This window comes from Aquarana catesbeiana, linkage group LG06, assembly GCF_042186555.1.
Source record: "Aquarana catesbeiana isolate 2022-GZ linkage group LG06, ASM4218655v1, whole genome shotgun sequence".
Taxonomy (NCBI): Eukaryota; Metazoa; Chordata; class Amphibia; order Anura; family Ranidae; genus Aquarana; species Aquarana catesbeiana.
Genome location: NC_133329.1, coordinates 113,954,881 through 113,976,237, shown reverse-complemented (window position 1 = coordinate 113,976,237; position 21,357 = coordinate 113,954,881). Strand labels below are relative to the sequence as shown.

At 44.6% G+C, this 21,357-nt stretch overlaps 1 pseudogene; it reads right to left on the bottom strand.

Moving 5' to 3' along the window:
* Nucleotides 1-15,526, bottom strand: part of LOC141148039 (uncharacterized) — a 51,070-nt pseudogene extending 35,544 nt beyond the window's left edge.
* Nucleotides 15,527-21,357: the final 5,831 nt, after the last annotated feature.

Here is a 21,357-nt window from a genome sequence, read left to right as displayed (position 1 = left end):
GTGTGCACTTGCACTTGTGAAATGAGATTCTTCTTCCACAACATCCACATTACCTGAAATAAAAAAAAAACACACCATGTATTATAAATATGCAGGCATACATCTATTACCTGAAGCTGTGGTCCCAGACACTGACCTGTTGTGGTCACTATTTCGCCCACTTCATAAACCTCTGCTTCCTCCACATACTCAGGTTGTGGTTTTGTTTAGGAGGTTGTGGGTCCCTGGTGTCCTCTGACGTCCCGATTCTTTTCTCCCCTATGTGAATAAAATAAAGGTATAATTAGCAAACAGATATTTGAGGCCAGAAATAGGAATATGAAACATTGCTTAAAAGTGTCGTACAATTGTTGTTTTTGTCTGCAAGCTGAAGACATTATTTTTTTCCCTTTATTAAAGCTGAATACTTACCTTTTTGGGTAAAGTATCACACATGTAGAGACCCCTAGTATCCACTGGAGCACCTGTGTGGGACACCTCAAAAAGTTTGTTCTGATGTCCCACACTATTGCTCCTGCATCCAGATGTGTAAACAGAAGCAGAGTGTCCTCTCCTCACACTGAATCAAGTCTGCATTTCATTTTAGCTACAAACCCATCTAGACAACAATGTACTAAACTTATTTTAATACAAATAGGCCTGAACAAATGTAGTTAACCTGCACCTGGCAAAAACATTGTATTAGTGGGCGAACGAATGATGTTTACTGCAAACGATTACTGTGCCCACGAACCTGAAACTTGCCATTTTAAACTGTACTACAGTAAAGAAAAACACATGGAGCAGCACAAACATAATAAGAAGAATAGGAACACACTACAAAATACTTACTTTTTTGCAGCACTCTCTTGATTCTTCTGTACTGATCCTGCTCCCTCAATTTAAGGTCTGACCATTGTTTCCTCAGTTGATCCTTAGATCACCATACCCCAAAATTCTTCTGCAGACTTTTCACAACTTTAGTCATGATCTTGGCCTTTCTCACATTTGGGTTTGGGTAAGGTCCATGCTTCCCATCATAGTTGGCCCTGTTCAAGATGTCCACCATCTCCACCATCTCTACAAAGGACATATTAGACATATTAGAAGGTCCAGGATTCCCAGAGATAAGGAGCAGCAGCAGATGATATTTATGTACCCAGGCTGTGGTACTAAGACAGACTGCGATTTCTGTCAGACCAGACTGAATTCAGGCCATCACTCTCAACCCTTCCTTCCATTCTTTCTACCACCCCAGCTGAGTCTTTCAATGTACAACCTGGGCCTTCCACCCAGGAAGAAGATGTGGAGGAGCCCAGCTTGAATCAGGTATAGCACTGTTCAACATGTTTCTTAAAATTGTGTGTGATTGATGATCAATAAACTAAAACTATATCCCTTTTTCAAACACAGAAAATCCTCAGCCAGGAGGAGGCTGTAGAAAGTGGCAGCCAGGAGGTGGCAGGGGAAAGTGGCAGCCAGGCGGTGGCGGGGGTAAGTGGCAGCCAGAAGGTGGCGGGGGTAAGTGGCAGTCAGGAGGTGGCCAAGCCCAGTAGCCTGACCGAATTCCAGGTCCCTCCCCTCCGCCTTCAACAAAAAAGGCCCAGGAAGGGGGGAGTGTGGAGGAGTCAGCACTTGGGTTAATTCGGCAGGCTTCTACGGCCTTCAGAACCCCCACCAGTCTTCTGGAGGCCTATACCTGCATGGCTGCCAACAAAATGCAGGAAATAGAGGTGGGCCAATGCCTCTTTTGTGAGGAACTGATATATATGGCCCTAAATAAGGGGTTGAGGGGCGAGATCACAAGCAAAACCCACCTGTGTGAGTTGGACCATCCTCCTCCTCCTCCACCTCCTGCCACAACTCCAACACCAGAGCCACAGCCTGGAAGCAAGCGTGTAAGGAAGACAAGAGAATGATGGCCTGGGTTCGGTCTGGTCTGACAAAAGACGCAGGCTGTTGTATGACCACAGCCTGGGAACACATATGTCATCTGCTGCTGTTCCTGATCTCTCAGAGTCCTGGACCAGATTGTGCTCTCTATTAAATGGACTCCTCAGGCTCTCAATTTTGCCTGTCAAATAGTTGATGTATGCTCCGGGGTACAAAGGCTTCGCTAATTTCACCAGTTTATCCACCGTTGCCTTCCTCTTTATTTTGTTATGAACCCTAATAAATGTATATATTTTTTCTTAAATCATTGGCTATGTGTTATAATTAAAAAGGACAGTTTGTTTGTGAGTAGGCAGCTACATTTAAAAAAGAAAATGTCAAATTAACAAGGTACACCAACACCAACCAATCTCCTTGAGGTTAAAAAATACAACATAATAATGGTGTTGTGGTAACTTGACACAAAAACGAAAAAAAATATTATGGAGATCACTAGAAAAAAAAAAAAAAAAAAAACAGGAGATCTTGATTTCCAAAAAAAAGGAGATTGCTATAAACAAAAAATAAAAACATTATTATGGAGATCTGGTGAAAAAAAAAAAAAATTTTATTCATGAGATCACAAGAAATAATAAAGAAATCAGTTTGTCAGAACTCTGTGTGAATATCAGCTGCAAAACAACTTCATTATTCTAGCATTCTAAAGAAGAGAATGCGCTGCATTGAAAGATTTCAAAATTTGCAGCGTGACGAATGTGCTATCTTAATTACGAACGCTAGTTTTACCAGACCGAGCGCTTCCGTCTCGTACTTGATTCAGAGCATGCGTGGAATTTTGTGCATCGGAATTGTGTACACACGCTCGGAATTTCCGACAACGGATTTTGTTGTTGGAAAATTTGAGATCCAGCTCTCAAATTTTTGTTGACAGAAATTTCCGACAAAAAATGTCTGATGGAGCCTACACGCGGTCAGAATTTCTGATAACAAGCTCCCATCGAACATTTGTTGTCGGAAAATCCGATCGTGTGTACGCAGCATATCTGTTACATTAGGTACTCCTGCACTACTGTACAGTATACACACTATATTGTAGATTGCATGTCTGATTAAGATATTTATTGTCTCAACAGTTGCTGGTAGTTAGGCAGTCCCTGACTATTCTAGTGAAGTTTTTTATAAGGTAAGCTCAAACAAAGCGTTAGCTCTCTTTTCAGAGTACAGTAAATCATATGTAATGACAGTGCTGCATTTTTCAAAGAATGATTGTGCTGAGGTTTATACATGTCTATGAGACTCTTTTTTTGTGGCACACCTACAAGAAGGTTTTTGTTTTATTTAACCATGCCCCTTTAGGCCCCTCCCACCGTTAACTTAATTTGACCACACCCACCATTTGCCTTGGTGTGCTATGCTTGCCGCATTACTGCTCCGCTAAAACTGCCCCAAAGGTATTGTAAGCCTTTTAGAATACTAGCAATAACCCTGGCACAATAAAAAACATGCCCACCTCTTTACTGCATTGTGCTAAGCATACCATGTTGTTTTGGGGTTTTTTTTGGGGGGTTTTTTTATCAAGCAATGGGGCCCAACTTATGATCTTTCACACAGGCCCATTGATTTCATAAAATGCCCCTGATAGGCAGTGTGCTACAAAGGGTTTGCAAGTGGAGAATCCTGCAAGAGAAGATCTAAGTGCCATTGCCATTAGTAGCCAATAGTGTGTTGGTGCTTAAGCTGCCAGTTGGCATGTTCAGTGTGACTGTCAGGGATGACACTGTGTGCTCTTTTAGCGAGGGGGTGCCTGATGTGACCCTCTCCCTAGTGATAGGTCATGGGGGAAAGAAAGTGTGAAGAGGATCCTCAAGAGTCAGCTTAGTACTGGTGGTATGTCACTAGGAGAAAGGTGGCATTAAAGCTGGGCTGGAAAGTGGGATACAGGTTCTGCGGTATTCTTTCAGGAAAGGGCTGCACCATGAAGGAATACAGTGTGCAGTTGGCCAAATGTAACATCACTGCAAAGTGAATGAGACACAAAGAATTAATTGTGCCATGACATGTGCATACCTCCCAACTGTCCCTGATTTCTAGGGCCTGTCCCTGATTTGAAGCAATGTCCCTCTGTCCCTCTTTCCTCCTCATTTGCCCCTCATTTTGGTCTGATCCATATAGTTGTATATAAAAAGCACTTTTTATCTTTCAAAAAGTGTTTCCCAGTGCTAAACCTTTCATCCAAATTCTAAATTGCTGCATTTGTAAATTCTAAAAGCCAATATAAAGGAATAGTAGTGGTAAAACAAAAGCCCTTGTAGGTTTAACCTCCTTGGCAGTTTTCCCGAGTGTGGCTCGGGGTTAAAATTCAGGACCATTAGCGGTAACCCCGAGCCACACTCGGGATTACATCGCAGGATCCTGGTGCCTCCTTACTTACCTTGTCCCCGGGATCCTGCGATGTCCCCCGCAGTGTCCGAGGGCTCCGTCCTCCTCCGAAGCCTCTCCATGCCAGGCTCCGTTCCCTGCGAGCGTCACGACGCACGGGGGCGGAGCCTGGCGGCAAATTTAAAAAAAAGTCAAAATCATAACACATACAGTACTGTAATCTTACAGATTACAGTACTGTATGAAATGATTTCACATCCCTTTTGTCCCCAGTGCTTTGGCCCATGCCCTGCATGCAGTTTTATATGATATATACTGTTCTTTCTGCCTGGAAACTGGAGATTGTCCATAGCAACCATAAAGTGTCCCTTTACGTCAAAAGTGGCTTTAGACCAGCTAGAAAACAGCGATAGTAAATTAGAACACTTGCAGAATTGAGCGATAGTGAATCGTGGGGAAATTTATTTTATTACTATTTATTTTTATTTTTTTTAATTATTTATTTTTATTTATTATATTATAATTTATGTTTTTGTGTTTCAAACTTTATCATACCCGGGATATCTACTAGACTCTGGTTTGGACAGATTTAAGTGTGTTATTGTTAAGATTTACAGACCTACAATATAAAACGCCAAATTTCCATGCAAAATAATTGTACCACTTTCAGCATCTAAAATCCGAAATAATTATACCGCCAGGGAGGTTAATAAACCTTTTTTTTGGTTAATTCTCCTTTAAGGGGTGTGAAAGGGGGCATGTCCTATGCCTACATATGTTTGCTAGCAGGTGTCCCTCTTCAAAAAATAAGTCAGCCATAGCATATCTCATACTTTTATCCAACCAGGTTCTGAAGCCCAATAAAACATTAGCAATGAACACTTCATTTCATCATCTAAATGTTAATTTATTTTCCGTTTCTTTCTCATAACATTCAATTAGCTAGTCACGCTGTAAATTACAAGAAAAATATGGAAAATGAATGTTTTGTTCCTAATGGAACACAAAAAGAACAAGTCATTCCAGAGCTGTATAGAACAAGGGGACATTGAGAGAATGACAATGTGTGGCTCAACCTTACAATATTATCTGAACTTAGCACTAAAGAATTATCTGCTAATTTACACTGTTCTGCCATAACATTATGACCACCTACGTAATATTGAGTAGGTCAACCTCGGCCGCCAAAGCAGCCCTGTGCCATCCATGGACTCCTTTAGACAAAGCATTGCACTACTTCTGCTGGCTTGCAATCTTTTAGATATGCAGAATGGAACAAATTGTTGCCTTTTGTTTGGGATAGATTTGTTATGTTACTAATTTCGCTTTGTTAATTTTTTCGGAATTTGTTTAGTTTAGTTTAATTTTGTTTTGTTTATTAATTTTCAAACTAATTCCAGATATTTGGAACAATTTGAATTGGGATTGGTTGAAAAATTAGCGACCAATTTGAATTCTGTGTGAATAATAGCTGGTTGTCAAGCAGCTGGCCGGGAAGCCAGTCGCTGTGTCCTTAACAACCGATGATTCATCAGCTGTCAATTGGCTTCCACACTGACAGCTAAAATGTAAACAAACAGAAGAAAAGTGCAGTGAAAAGTGCAGAAACAAAACAGAGTGGGGTCCCCCCAATCTAAACCAGATCCTTATCTGAACATGTAGTCTAGCAGGCCAGGAGAGGGGTGGAACGAGCCCCCCCCCCACTAAACCACACCAGGCCACATATCCTGATAATGGGGGTGCTTTGGGGCAGGGGGGCTGTGCCCACCCCCCAAAGCACCTTGTCCCCTTGTTGATGGGGACAGGGGCCTCTTCACCACAACCCTGGCCGGTGGTTGTGGGGGTCTGCGGGTAGGGGCTTATCAGAATCTAGAAGCCCCCTTTAACAAGGTCCCCAGATCCCCCCCGTGTGAATGAATATGGGTTACCCCCACTAATTTTCCAAAAAAAGTGTAAAAAGTTAATAAAAACACAACACAAGTTTTTGACAAGTCCATTATTACAAAAAATGTAAAAAAAAAATGTCCCCTGGTGTAGATCAATCGTCAATCACAACAAAATCCAGCGGTCCTTTACAGAGGTAGCACTACACCTTCAGGCTCAGTTCACATATGAGCCACATCCATCGCACAGCAGGGGTCCGGTTTGTGCTGGTTCACCATTTCAGGTCCGATTTTAGCCCGAATTTTGGGCTGAATTCAGACCTGAAACGGACCAGAAAAGCACACGGTTTTCCTGCAAAACGCACCAGACCTGATGTGGAGATATGTGAACCGGCTCCATAGAGAGCCAGTCACATTCTCCTGCTATGCGAATTGGATGAGGAGAAATCGGCATCCAAGTTGCATAGGTGTGAACTCAGCCTTAAAATAAAAAAAACGCAGCCACCACTTCTAAGGATCTGTAAGCTGCTATAAATAAGTTTTTTATTTTTTGGTTTACATGCACTTATACAAAAAAAGATTCCCTCGTCCAATAGAGATCGGAATCCATGCATGCCAGAAGTGTGTAGGACAATTGATGATAGCCAGCTGAAACAGTCCTCTTCAGTCTGCTGCCAGCAGAAGGGATTTTGGAGCAATGCTGGAGCAGCAATTAAAAATTTTAACAAGTGTAGCGCTGGTAGATTTATGATCTACCATCTGGTAAATTTAGTGAATTGCTCGTTATAGGAAGTTAGATTTGCCTCTGTTCCAGCTAGGCTGACGTTGCATGTGGTTCCGCATTGTGCCGGTGGGTGTCGTCACCATTGGCGGGTGTTGTAAAGGCAATGTGTTGGGGCAGATGAGTGCTGCTCTGTCCCGGAGACAACTCAGTGGAGGTGGTCCTCCGAGTAGCATTCTGGGAGAGGGTATTTATAGGACAGACGCCATGTTTAGGGGTTCATTTTCAGCCACCTGCTGGCCCTCCTGGCCGACAGGTATGTGTTAGAGTACCGCCTCGTGGTCCTCCATTCCGGAGGCCCGCATTGCTGCGGCGCGTGGGTGGGCCCAGAAGTCTGTCTGGGGCCTACCACAGCAGCCGAGGAATGGTCCTGAGCTGTCTATCCAGAGTGAAGAAGCTGGACAACCGAGAAGATCCCAGGGGAGGACCCGTCATGGAAGGATCATGCAGAGTGCTGGTCTGGAGAGGGGCCTGGTGACTCGGTTGGAGGACGTATCCTGAAGTAGTCTTAGTACATGGTACTGCCGGGTTGGCTTAGAGGTCCAAGTACTGTGTCTGACATTCATCGTGAACCAATACATCCTGTGGCAGAGGATCGTATGTCAGGTCCCTCACTTACCAGACAGGTGAGTCCGCTTGGACAGAGGGTAGGCTCCCTTACGTATCGACTCGGGGCCCCTGATAGAGCAGACAGGAAGCCGGCGAGTACGGTGTCGTATGAGGGCCTGGTGTAAGGATCCTGGAGAAAGGTGGTCTTTCAAGCAGCAGGTAGAACTCAGGAACACTGGAACTGATGCTGAGCAGGAGCTTACTGGGCTGGTCACACACAGGCAGAGGTCGGCAACGGGCTGGCAACAGAGGTACAAAAGGAGCAGGCAGAAGCGGGGTCAAACAAGCCAGGGTCGGGTTCAGGCAGCAGTCAGGGAGGTCCAAAAGGCAAGCCGGGTCGTAACAGGTCAAAACTTCAGAGATACGGAACACAGAGAGGATCACGGAACTTAGGCACAGAGCTGTTGATCAGGCAGCACCGAACAGGAATTGAGGCAGACCTAAATAGGCTGATTGGCGCCAAACGCTGCGCTCGTGCGCGCCCCGATTCGCCCGCGCACCCGCACGCGCCCGAGCACGCCCCCGAGCACCGGCGTGCATGCCAGCACTACCAGGCACACCCACAGTAACGCCCATAGGCGAACGTGCGCTGGCGCGAATGCGCGTACGCGCGCGCACCCGGACGCCACCCTGCACGCCATGGCCGGCCAGACCAGACACGCCGGTGCCCCCAGGAACACGCGCCCCGGCACGCACAGGAACATGCGCACCAACGTTCGCCGGCGCCCACCCAGGTAACCTCTCTGACATCGTACGGGTTTATTTCAAGCAAGTCTGTGGCAGAGACTTTTTTTCGTGCTACGTACTGGCTGCTAGGCAAGTGAGAGAGGCCTATCCAGGCGAGCAAAGATCGTGTCCCACAAAAGGGGATTGCATTCAATTACAGTATTCAACTTTAAAGGATGTTCTAAAGAAACCTAAGGAAAGGTATTTGAACTTCCCTGCAGTTTTCCTCCTGCCTCTTTCCTGCTACTTCCTTCGTTACTTGGTTCAATAAAGCATTGAAAACGTACTTAAGTGTTGGTGCTTATATCGTCCAGAGGTAAACTCAACGGAACCCTAGACCCGGTGCCGGTGAAACGGAGGTATCGAGAGTGAAGGTAACAGCCTGCTTAAACCAGCAGCTCCACCGAGAGTTAGTGCTACACGTGGGCGCGTCATCCGGGATTTGTTGACCATCAATTCTCGCAACCCAGAGAGGTGTTTCACTGGGAGGTTACGGTGAGAGCTGGACTTTGTCAATTTTTCAGGAAGAGAAGAGGTTAAAAGTTGCAGGACTTTATTTCTGAATGCGTAGCCGGCGGGCGCTAGTAAAAGCCTGGGAGCTACGTGATCAGAAGAACAAGTGGGAGGAGCCTACCCTACTTGATACCGCGTGGGACGCGTGTATGTGTTTGGCGCCAGAGAAGAAGAGAGGCCTCGTGATCGTGCCGAGAAGATCAGAGTGTGGCCATGTCTTTTTCAGCAATGCAGCCAATTATGGGACCAAGAATGTTCCCTGCAAGCACTGTGTCGAGTATTGTACTGACCGGAACCCTGCTTACGGACACTGGTGTTTGTCTGAAGCCGCAGGGGAGGTTTGTTCTGTATACCTCAGGAGATATTGAAGGACTGGGCATGATCTGCCACCGATGTGAAGGACTGGCCGTACATCTCTGTCCATTTGGCCGATGTCCGCAATGTGGAGAGTATTTGTTTGTGGTGGAGCAACCTACCATGTCGCCCCGTGCTTATTGAATGGATTGGGCAACAGGTATCGCCACAGTAGAAGCTGCTACTACTACGGAGAGAGAACGGCAGGCCACCACTTTGCCTGTTGTTGCCGAGAATGTTCCGGAGAGAGACACTGCTGTTGCCGTCTCATTAGCGGACATTGCTTTGAATTCTGTGTCCACCACGCCTGTCTCTGTTGTACCTGTCCAGAGGAAGGTGGCATATGTGAAGGCTTCCCGCGGCCGTGGCTGAGGCCTACCCCAGAGACTACCCGAACCGGATCCAACAAAGTCCACGACGGGAACGGGTAAGCAGCTGATGGGGTATGTATCTGGGACTGTAAATAAGTATCTGCCAGCAGAAGAACTGGGAGATTCGAAAATAGAATCCTTGTTGGATCTTTCCAGTGATGATGACCTATTTGAGACTATGTCACAAGAGATGTTATGGGCACAAGGCGAGGATGTCGCCTCTGCTATGACTTTCCCTGAATGGACAGCCCTGAGTTCTGGGAAGACGTCACCCTGTGTGGAGCCACACAGCACTGTAAATGAGACATTGTCAAAAGTTGTTAGTTCACTTCATACACCGGCTGGGTCTATGGTGAGCAAATCATTGGATTCATGTGTGCCTCCTGGCATGGGGAAAAACAGATCCTTGCCCAAACTCGCACGTTTGCAGAGAATGTTGAACAAGCGTGTACCTACGGAATATGGCTTGGAGTTCCCTTATGTCCCTCAGGACATAATGCAAGTGATTGAAGTTAACCGGGAACTTTGGTACAGTGAAGCTGTTTGGGACTATTTTTCTGTGCCTAAGCCTTTCCGAAAGACTTGATGTTCTGTTAAAATGGATGAACGTTTTAGTAGATGTTTTATGCACTGGAACTTCGGTCGGCACATCTATGCTGACAAAGTAGTTATCTGCAGGCCCGGAAAAGAGGACGTTGTATATTTCATTACTACAGTGGATAAACAGGGAAAGACACTGACCTTGCCAGATCCCTGGTTTTATTGGTGATTATGGACAAAAGAACTTTGGAGTTAGTTAGTGTCAGTATAAAGAGATCTTCGTGGTCGAGATCTGGATATTCATCTCAGTGTTTCAAATCCAAGGACTTCTTTTTGCTAGCCGGATTTCTTTCATTTGAAGGGAGGAAAAAAAATGTATACAGGGATGGACTCCTAAAGATTATTTTGATATAGATTGTGGGAAGAGAGTCTCATTTTTAAATGAGGCTTTGCTCCTGAAGTTGTGCAGGATATATGTGTGTTAATATGCTTTCCTTTTCAGGAACCATTTGATCCTCTATCAAGCTGTTGCTGTTGCTGTTGCTGATTTTCAGCTAGATAGACAGTGAGGTTTTGTACAGTCATAGGATGGTTTTGTTTACGGACGTGAACATATTGTTTTATAGATGTTAATCTTATAATGTCTTTCCACTGTCTTTCATATATATATAGTTACATAGTAGGTGAGGTTGAAAAAAGACACAAGTCCATCAAGTCCAACCTATGTGTGTGATTATGTGTCAGTATTTCATTACATATCCCTGTATGTTGCGGTCATTCAGGTGAGGATATATCTTTCCTTCTTCTTTATCTAATCCAAGTTTTAAGCTCAAATACCTACTCCCAGGCTTGGGAGTTATTATCATTATTTTTGGACAGACATTGGGGACAACATCTATTGTAGTGGGGGGAGTATGTAGTGCTGGTAGATTTATGATCTACCATCTGATAGGTAACTTTAGTGAATTGCTCATTATAGGAAGTTAGATTTGCCTCTGTTCCAGCTTGGCTGACGTTGCGTGTGGTTCCGCATTGTGCCGGTGGGTGTCGTTGTCACCATCGGTGGGTGTTGGAAAGGCAATGTGTTGGGGCAGATGAGTGCTCCTCTGTCCCGGAGACAACTCAGTGGAGGTGGTCCTCCAAGTTGCACTCTGGGAGAAGGTATTTATGGGACAGACGCCATGTTTAGGGGTTCGTTTTCAGCCACCTGCTGGCCCTCCTGGCCGACAGGTATGTGTTAGAGTACCACCTCGTGGTCCTCTGTTCCAGAGGCCCGCATCGCTGCGGCGCGTGGGTGGGCCCAGAAGCCTGTCTGGGGCCTACCACAGCAGCCGAGGAATGGTCCTGAGCTGTCTATCCAGAGTGAAGAAGCTGGACAACCGAGAAGATCCCAGGGGAGGACCCGTCATGGAAGGATCATGCAGAGTGCTGGTCTGGAGAGGGGCCTGGTGACTCGGTTGGAGGACGTATCCTGAAGTAGTCTTATTACATGGTACTGCCGGGTTGGCTTAGAGGTCCAAGTACTGTGTCTGACATTCATCATGAACCAATACATCCTGTGGCAGAGGATCGTACAGGTTTATTTCAAGCAAGTCTGTGGCAGAGACTTTTGTTCGTGCTACGTACTGGCTGCTAGGCAAGTGAGAGAGGCCTATCCAGGCGAGCAAAGATCGTGTCCCACAAAAGGGGATTGCATTCAATTACAGTATTCAACTTTAAAGGATGTTCTAAAGAAACCTAAGGAAAGGTATTTGAGCTTCCCTGCAGTTTTTCTCCTGCCTCTTTCCTGCTACTCCTTCGTTACTTGGTTCAATAAAGCATTGAAAACGTACTCAAGTGTTGGTGCTTATATTGTCCAGAGGTAAACTCAACGGGAACCCTAGACCCGATGCCGGTGAAACAGAGGTATCGAGAGTGAAGGTAACAGCCCACTTAAACCAGCAGCTCCACCAAGAGTTAGTGCTACACAAGTAAAGGAGTTAAAATGTGTATTTTAATGCATTTTCCAAATGTGTAATGAATGAAGCCACATTTGGGCTTTACTGCTTTCATCTCCAGATTACTTGGATTTGAACCCATTATAATCTAATTTCTATACTACATATTTCCCTCAGAATGTATCTATAGATCTATATAGTTCTGACCTTTCCTATACCCTTTGCCATTGATCTCTTTTTCTTTTAGAAGAAGAAGGTGACAGATTTTTTCCCACATGTACTTTGAATTAAATACATTTTATCCTGCTCTTTACCAAAAGGGCAGGTTCTCTTTTATATCTATCCTTGACTTTTTCCAGATATAGTATAATTTTACTGTAGTTCTGATTTCATTAGAAAATACAGTCGCCATATAATAAATAAAACGTTCAGTGTCAGTTTAATTAGTTCTGAAATTGTATTTTCAACACAGTAAGAACATAGCCTTCTACATTTGGAAGTTTGTTAAAGTATAACTAAAGGCAAAACTTTTCTTTTCATTTTGGATAGAACGAAGAGGGATTAGAACCCCTGTCAGTTTTTATTGGTGTCTGTGCCCGCTGGTAAGGAGATTCATCCTCTATATTTGTCCTGCTTACCATTATCATTGAAAGTGAAAGTAAAGAATATCCCAAATTTTGGATTGTCTCCAGAAAAGTAAGAAAAGTAAATGAGGAAATCTTCCAATGGGGGTACCTCTGGGGGTCCCCAAGGGATTCCTTTAATTTGCAGGGATTTCCTCCCACTTCCTGTTTGGCTAAGGGACAGGAAGTGAATGGAAATCTCCGAAATGGGACCAATAGCAAAAAAAAATTTGACGGATTTTATAACCTTGCTGTACCCAAAATGAAAAAAAAAAGTTAGTTATAGTAAAAATTATAGTTCTTTTTTTTTTTTTTTTTTTAAATAATCTTTATTTTATATTTTCAAAATAACACACTTTGAGAAAAGTAGAATACAACAAAGCAGAGAAAAATTTTTAAAAAAAGGGAACAAAAAAAAAGTAAATGCCCAAGGGGCACATATGGGGATAAGAGAGGACAATAGGTTACCTGCGCACAGGAACCCCTGATACATTCAGATATCTAGCCTCATATGACTTCATCAAATTATGTCCCAGCCACAAGGGGGCTTGTGAGTACTTTGATCCTTGTATCAAATCAGGATTGCGTTCTCATATATTTAGGATACAACACCTCACCCGTTGCATCCAACATAACCCAAAGTGAAATTGTAGGAAAAAGGGGGAAGGGGGGGGGATGGGCATACCTGAGTACAAAGAACAGAACAATCAAACAACATGACAGCAGTAGGTGCGGGTCATCAACTGTTGTAGAAGACCTATGGAGTCAAGGTCTGTAGGTCTCATCCTCCAATAAAAACGACGTACCATCATCCACTAATCTGCCTGTCCAGGGGTGGCAGTGAGTGGTGTCTGCGTCATATTAGACGTATAATGTATCCAAGTGGCCCAGATAGCATAAAATTTATCATATCTGTCTTTGCACTTCGCCATCCACTCCTCTGCCGCCACGATAGAATCGAGCAAACAAACCTAGTCGGGTTTCCCTGGGACATAGGACGACTTCCAATGCATAGGAATCAGACGCCGGGCAGCATTTAAGAGGTGTGGAAGAATTTATTTGCAGTAAAGGAGTTATCCCTGGCCTCCCTCCCCGTTATAAATCCAGTTTGGTCCTGGTGAATTACCGTTGGTAAAACAGGTTTAAGTCGATTAGCCAAGACCTTCGCTAATATTTTGATGTCAGTGTTCAACAACAAAATCGGCCTATAGCTGCTGGGGGTGGATGGGTCCTTCGGGAGGACAGCAATGTGTGCTAACAATGCCTCCTTTGGAAGGGAAGTGCCTGGCGCCAGGGCATTAAAGTATACCCACATGCGATCAGATAGGAGGGACGAAAATTTGTGGTAATATGCATTAGTGAACCCACCAGGACTCTTTCCTTGCGGAAGGTCTTTAATGACTGCTTCAATCTCCATTACAGCCATAGGCCTGTCAAGCTGCTCGCTAATTTGTGTCGACAGTTGGGGAGCTAGCGCTTCTTCTAGATATTGTGAGATATATTCCGTTTTCTGTGACGAAATGTGTCCGCAATTTTGGAGGACAGTACTGTTTGGGAGCCCGAAGTAGTTTACAGTTTATGGGCGTGACCTGATGTGCGTTGTCGTTTAAGGGCCCTGGCCAATAGTCTACCGCATTTATTTCCAAACTCATAAAATTTATGAGAAACATATCTCAATCTCGTGTCTGTGTTTCTAACAGATTGGAAAGCTTTTCTCTAATGGACACAAGCTCCTCATATAGGCGTGGCGTCATTTGACGTTTGTGTTTAAGCTCTGCGGTGCATAGCTGGGCCAGTAGGGACTGGTTCTCCACTATGTGCCTTTTTGAGTCTAGATCCCTGGGATATAAGTTCACCCCGAATCACAGCCTTATGTCATTCCCATACAGATATGGAGCCAGGGAGATGGAGATGGGTGCATGGTCGAAGATCGTCAGCGATCCAATCGATGCATTGAAGAGTGATTCCAAAAACATTGATCTACCAATAGGAGATCTATCTGCATATATACTCTATGCGTGGCGGAATAATAGCTAAAGTCTTTTACGGTGGGGTGAAGCACTCTCCAGCAATTGACTAGATGATTAGCCTGCAGGGTTTTACGGAATCGTTTGAGAAAGGCGAACGAGTGTGTGGAACGACCGGAAGAGGTGTCTAACTGCGGGTCAGGGCAGACATTAAAGTCTCCCCCCACCACCAGTCGCCCCTTGCGAAAAGTGGAAAGTGTATCTAACAACTTATCCAGAAACTCTAGTTGTCTGGAATTGGGAGAATAAAGTGCCACGAGTGTGAGCTTGCGATCAGCGTGCCTTTCAAAAAGACAAATCTGCCGTTGGGATTAGCATAGTGGTCCAAGGGAATAAAAGGGCAATTTTTGTGTATCGCTACCGCCACCCCACCAGATTTAGGTTGGGGTGAATTGCTGAGATACCATTTATTGAATATATGTGTGGGGAGGCGGGGGACAGAGTCAGTCCTGAAATGAGTTTCCTGCAAGAGTAAAGTATGTGCACCCAGTCTCTTTGTCTCAAGCCACAACTTACTGCGTTTGGATGGTGAGCTCAAGCCATGAACATTGTACGATACAATCTTCAGATCATGCCCCTGTAGAAGTCCTATTAGGACGAAACGCGTAGGGCTTTGCTTTCTGGCTCTCCACATTGCTTTTTTTAACTGTGATCACCATTTTATGATATTATATGCTGGTTTTATAAAAATAAATACCCAATTTACTTTTGATCTGCACCATCTGGGGCATTTTTTTCTTTTTATTCCTTCACCATAAACATGCTTATTCCATCCATCCGGTCATCATTGACCCAAGGGCTGATTCCCCTGTGGTGATTCGATTGGAGAAGGGCTGACTCTCAATGATACCTGTGCCTGTTCCAGTCTCCTTGCTGACCATCTCAGGATACTTCAAGCTGTTCCTGTCCATGCCTGTTTGATCTGGTGTCGCTGGCATCCAGATCCATTGGTTCCATTTTTTCTCTTCTGTAACACCTGCTGTTAATATCACACCAGGTGTTCCTGACTGCCTGCACGAAGATGTCTTCAACTTGATGTACACCCCTCTTTATTTGTGGTGCATACACCACTCTCCCCCTTTTTTTTCATTGACTTATTTTCGATTTATCACTCATTGGGACTTGTTTGTGTGTCAATCACAATTTGCATATGTATATTTACATGTTTCCTCACATTTTATATCTTGGTCTATTTAGCTGTTTCACACAGCTTATATTCTTATATTAGTGCTACATTTCCAGTCATGCCTTGTTTATGAATTTTAGTCACATTCGTATGTAGCTGCTGTATTATTATTATTTTTCCACATTTTTTCTAATTTTTTGCGTAATTGTGCAATATTCTTTTTTGATTATACAATCTTCAGATCAGCCATGATTGGTCACTGGTAACATCGCCCCATGGGCGTATGGATGATGAGGACAGACCCGCAGCAAATTGACCCATTGAACCTAAAATACTGAGGAGAAAAAACATGTAAGTATAACCCATATAGTAAAAAGGGAAAAAAGAGAGATAACACATAATGCAAAATAAACAAAGAACATAGTGCCCAATGGGCAAGTAATCAACGCTAACACCGATGTTCCGTGGACATCCTCAGCCGAGGAGTATAACTCCCAGGAGTTCACCTATGAGGGGTGGGTGGGGAGACATCAGGCAAGAGCCCTGTTAAGAGTCCCGCTCCAGCGCATGTTCACTTCCGTAAATCGGATGTGCATTCAAATTTTCAGCAGCAGCAAAAACAGTCCCAAAAAATAAAAAAATAATTTTTTTTTATAAAAAGTAATTTTGAGGACAAAAATAAAAAAGGGAAAAGGAGAAAGGCAGAGTTATCTGAAACTAGAACAGTCAGTCAATGTGCAGCTGAGGAAGAGGAGGGTCCCTGCTCCATGGTGCCATCGGAATCCACATGAGGTTTGTTGCGGCGTCTGCGACGGGCCCGTCGCCAAGGCTCCGGATGAGCTGGTGTTGGAACAGCTGGGGAGGTGCGGCAATCAGGTATGTCCACCACAGGTAGGCCGAGAGGCTGAAAGGGAATCCCCAGCGGTAGATCAGATGAGCGTCTTGCAGAACTTCTAGCAGTGGTTTAAGGGCCCTGCATTGCATTAGCGTACGTCTGGATAAGTCCGGGAATAGGGATAACTTAGCTCCATCAAAGACCACGTGGCAGGCCCCCCGAACATGGAACATAATGCATTCCTATAGGGTATACTTGTGCAACTTACAAATAATGTATCAGTGTTTATATGGATCATCGGAGGGGACTCTGAGAGCCCGGTGGGCTTGATTTATCTCTATGCGGTCAGGTACCTCCTTACCCAGGATCTGTGTGAATATCCCCTGAAGGGTAGGGATAATGTCTCTGGGTCCCGTGGCCTCTGGTAATCCTCGTATGCGAATATTGACCCTTCGGCTCCTGTTCTTCACATCATCAAGTTGGTCAAGCAGAGAATCAATACATTGATCCTGCACCGTGTAGCGTGCCTGTAGGGCCTGTAAGGTAGGATTGATATCTTCTACTGTTGCTTCTAAGGCCTCTACGCTGCCCCCAATGTGAGCTGTGTCTGCTTGCAGGTCTTCAATATCCTTCCTGAAGGCCTTCTCCATCCGGACCATGAAGCCCTCTAGATCAGCCCAGATGGGGAGGGCTAAGATGGAGGACCTCAGGTCCCCATCTCCTAGGGCCATCTGTGAGTCCCTGTGCTCAGGGAATGTGCGGGGGGAGATCAGGGGGCTGGAGGGGGGGTGAATGGCAGAGTTTATATGGGAGCCATGAGGCGACCTGTGGGAGGCATTGCTGCGGTTCCCCTTTCATCATGCCGGCCTGGGCTGCTGAAGGGGCTCCCCCGGGAGTCCGGTGAGGAGGAGGGAGGTGATGATGCAGGTGGCTGGCGCGGTGAGGGGATCGGGGATGCCACGTGGAGACACTCACCCGGCGCCATCTTGGATTCAGCCCCACGCTGCAGGCCTCCGCCAGAGAAATAAGCCTCCAAAGAGCTGGATCGGAGCCGGGGGGTCCTCCGGGGCTGTGGGGATTGCTTCCTCCACGCTGGCATCCAGGTTTGCTCTAGGTTGCTCGAGTTCTAGGGATGGATGCTGCTGCATATGGCTTTATGTGGAGCGGGTCAGACGGAGCTTGGCTCACTCATGTTTGCTCTCTTCCATGCCGCGGCTACGCCCCTAGAAGAGAGTTTCTGAAACAGGAGATTGCAGTCTGAGTCTCAGCAAGAGCTGGGTTAAGGGCCCAGGGAAAACTGCTAAAGCAGTATTTGCTGGAGGACATTGTTCTGAAGTCTTGGGCCTGGAGAAGGATTTTTTGTCTCCCTCACTACCTATGGATGCTGGGTGGCAGACAACTCCATGGACATTGTGAGTAAAGACCTTGCTGTGGACTTTGGATGTGCTTGTGCTACAAGGGATCTAAGTGCCCGAGGTTGCTATATGTACTGGGGCTGTTTTAATAGAGTTCTAGATATAATTGCCATTCCCTAGGCTGCTGTAAGAACATTAGAGAGACTAGTGAGAAGTTTGTCCTCCCATTATTGCTATTGATAGTTTTGGAGAATCCTGTCACCCTAAACCTCTCTCTTGTTAAAGTTTCTTCAAGCAATACTTACTAAAAAGACATCCCATAGAGTGTGTTATTGGAGACGCTGTAAATTGACTGGTTCTTGCGGTGCTGGGCAGTCTCTGTACTTTTAGGGGAGGACCAGCTATTACAAGTGGACCCTGTGGGGGTAGCACTAAGATTTTAAAAACAGAGGTCTGCCATGGCAGCCACCATCTTATCTAACTACAGGTCTCCTTCAATTAGACAGGTTTTTTTTGTTTTTTCTTTGGCGTCACACTTGATGTGGCCACTGGTGTGGAGAAGCAGACTGGCAAGAAGGATCAGTTAACTGGAGAAAAAAGCATGGGATAAGCAGACTGAGGAAAAGGACAGTGGGATGGGCAGATTGAGGAGAAGGAATTTGGGTTAAGAAGATCAAGAAGATGATAAGCAGATTGAGAAGGAGAGTGGGATGAGTGAATTGAAGAAAAAAAAGGTAGGATAAGTAGATTAAGAAGAAGGAAGGTGTGATGAGCAGTTTGAGGAGAAAGTGGATGGAATGAGCAAATTGAGAAGAAGGAGGATGGGATGAGAAGTTTGAGGAGATGGTGGATGGAATGAGCAGATTGAGAAGGAGGGTGGGATGAATGGTTTGAGGATAAAGTGGATGAAATGAGCAGAACAAGGAGTAGGAGGGTGTGATGAGAGGACTAGAAAGAAAAATAGCAGGGTAAACAGATCAATTGTGGATTGGAGGGTTGGGTTAGTCAAAAGGGGGAGTAGACTGGGGAGAAGGACCATGGGTTGAGTAGATTGGGGAAAAAGAGCACGCTATGAGCAGATTGTCGTGGAGGAGCATTAGATGAGTAGTTTAGGGGGAAGGGAAAGGAATGTGAGTTGAATAACAGAAAAGTGAAGGGTTAGAAGAAGTGAACACACTTGGTTTAGAAACAAATTAGAGAAGACAGACTTTGCTCTGCACAAGAGTAGGAAGGACCTTATATAGGAAACATAACTGTCTGGAACTGTACATTAATGATAGAAATTTCTATGCACAGTCACTCGATATTTAAAGTAATCTTCTATGGAAGGAGTCAATAGTTGTGCTGCTTTGTAAGATCTAAGTACATGATTTTTTTTTTTTTTATAGAGCATGGGTATGTGTGTGGTTGTGTTTTCATGTGAAGATTTATTCTTCGTTTTCATAACTTCTGTGAGCAGCACCCTTTTAAAATAAATAACTATATCTAATTTTACATCTTCTCTTCTCTGTGTTGTGCTTATTCTCCTAAAAATGACTGCGGAAATGTAATATAAATGGGGGCTTGCGAGCATCAATTGAATTGACTTTTAGTTAAAATAGGCATTTCCTATTTTGTAGTATATTTATATAATATTACTAGTTAAAGATGTTGTGCTAGTTGTTTAATCAGTGTAATGGCGCGTACACACGAGCGGACTTTTCAGCATCAAAGGTCCGACGGTCTGACGGACTTTTGACGGAGTTACGACGGACTTTCGAACGAACGACTTGCCCACACACGAAAGGACTAAAGTACGTTTGAAAGTATGTTGGTTTGAACGTGATGACGTACGAAGGGACTAGAGCAAGGACGTTCATAGCCAGTAGCCAATAGCTGCCCTTGCGTCCTTTTTTGTCCGTCGGACTATCATACAGACAAACTGATTTTTCGACCAGACTCGAGTCCGTCGGAAAGATTTGAAACATGTTCCAAATCTAAAGTCCATCTGATTTTCGACAGAAAAAGTCAGCTGAAGGTCCAATGAAGCCCACACACGGTCGGATTGTCCTACAGATTCGTTCCGTCGGACCAGTACGGTCAAAAAGTCCGGTCGTGTGTACACGGCATAACAGTGCAGAGAAGGTCAGTGGGGATCAGTGCATGCAGCCTGTGCACTTGGGCTAGAAAACTTGCTAGGTATGTTTCTCCTTTGAATAAAGCCTGGAACACACGATAGGATTATCGGATGAATAATCGTCCATTTTTTTGCATGCTAGTATTGAAAATTAAGAGGTTACTCAATGTACGAAAATTCTCGTACAACAAAATACAACTTCAGAAGTGATGTAATGTGTTGAATTGTTTTGTAATGTATTCTTTCATTTCTGATCCTGCCGTAGTCTTGCTCTTACAATTTTTGGGGCCGAAAACTGTACTAATTGAAGGAAAATTGGATGTTGTGTTCACTTACGATAAAGATTTTCTAGCCTGCACCGTCAGGTTTTGTAAAAGTCAGATACGGCTGTCGAAAGTACTATACTAACGATCGGATAATCTGCTGATCGCTCATCGTACTAAATTTTTCTAGCGCTCTTCTTATTGTGTGTACGGGCCTCTAGAGTTGGAGTGATACCATCACACCATACCACCACAGCATAGCCTGGCTTCCCCATGCCATCAGCCTAGACACTGGCCAGCTGTCAGTGTCTACCTGAGTCTGTGTTCATACCATCCGCATGGTCTCCTGTTACCAACCCAGGAAACCTTAGCTGTTGGCGGTGTCATCCCTACCTTTTGGATCTAGGTCCAGCTTCAGCCCACTCTGCGGACAGAGGGCTGCTATTTCTCCAACCTGTTTTTCAGGCTCAACATGGCCAATATCACCATCAAGCCGTTTGGATCGCATTAACCCCTCTCCATCTGGAAGCCTTCAAGTGGTATTGTTTGCTTTTGATATAACTTTTCTTTGTGTCATACACCTTGACTATTACAGTTTTCAAGTTTTACAAACTCTTTTATCAGCCTTTGCTTGATTAATTCAAGTGTAATAAACAAACATTTTAGTCAATTTATGGGTTTTTTGCATATACTTTTTGGCATTGACCCGTAGAGCGCCATCTTCGAGTTGTCTTTTGTTCTGAATATATCCATTGTTCCAGTGGTTGATGGCTGCACCGGGTTTGGTCCACCAAACCTTGTTGGATTATGACATTTTACAAACAACTCATAGCTTTAGCGCTTATGGATTTTTGTGTTAGCTTTGTTAATCTAACATTGACACCTGCAGCAGATCACACTGACGCTGTGTGATTGCTATGCAGCGAATGCTTTTCCCGCATTGCATGATTGTGAACTAGGGCTCAAGGGCTCAAACCGATTTTAAAAGCACACTGCATTTGCACATTAAAGTCTTTTGAAACAGGCCCATATACCGTATTTATCGGC